The 670-nt window shown below is 46.7% G+C and overlaps 1 non-coding gene across 1 annotated transcript; it reads left to right on the top strand.

Annotated features, from left to right (window-relative positions):
• The first annotated feature begins 254 nt into the window (after window positions 1-254).
• LOC147937243 (small nucleolar RNA R71) lies at window positions 255-361 on the top strand. Its single transcript, XR_015569757.1, has one exon. It is a non-coding gene; the product is annotated as a small nucleolar RNA R71 (small nucleolar RNA).
• Window positions 362-670: the final 309 nt, after the last annotated feature.

Here is a 670-nt window from a genome sequence, read left to right as displayed (position 1 = left end):
TGAGGAGCTGATCGAGCTTGTCATTGAGGGCTTTCATGTCCCTCTTGTACTTGGCATATTCCTCTCCTGTAGATCGCATAGAGCGATCATATTCCTCATTGTAGTTGCCATCAGACTGAGCCAAGTTCTCAACTAGGTCCCAACCGTCATCAACATCTGTGTTGAGGAAGTTACCATGGCTTGCGGTGTCCAGCAACATCCGTATCTTGGGGACCACGCCTCGGTAAAGTGTGCTCAGCAATGAAGCATTACTGAAGCCGTGATGTGGACATCGAGTAGTGTATCCCTTGAAACGTTCTCAAGCTTCACTGAACGTTTCGTTGTTCCTCTGAACAAAGCCGGAAATGTCATTTCGCAGCCTTGCGGTTCTGGAGTTGGAGAAGAATTTGTCCAGGAATGCCTTCTTGCACGCTTCCCAAGTGGTGATGGACTCCTTAGGGAGCGATTTCTCCCAGATTCGTGCTTTGTCTCCCAAAGAGAATGGGAAAAGCTGGAGCTTGAATCCATCTTCACTGACTCCATTGATCTTAGTGAGGCTACAGAGCCTATCAAATTCATCCAGATGATCCAATGAGTCTTCCATTGGCAATCCATGAAACTTATTGCTCTGTATCATGTGGATGAGACTACTCTTGATCTCAAAATTATTGTTCTGCATAGCTGGTGGCAC

The sequence above is a fragment of the Camelina sativa genome, chromosome 10, assembly GCF_030686135.1.
Source record: "Camelina sativa cultivar CO46 ecotype springtype chromosome 10, ASM3068613v1".
Lineage (NCBI taxonomy): Eukaryota > Viridiplantae > Streptophyta > Magnoliopsida > Brassicales > Brassicaceae > Camelina > Camelina sativa.
Note: the sequence above shows the minus strand (reverse complement) of the source record. Positions and strands in the feature narration are given on the sequence as shown.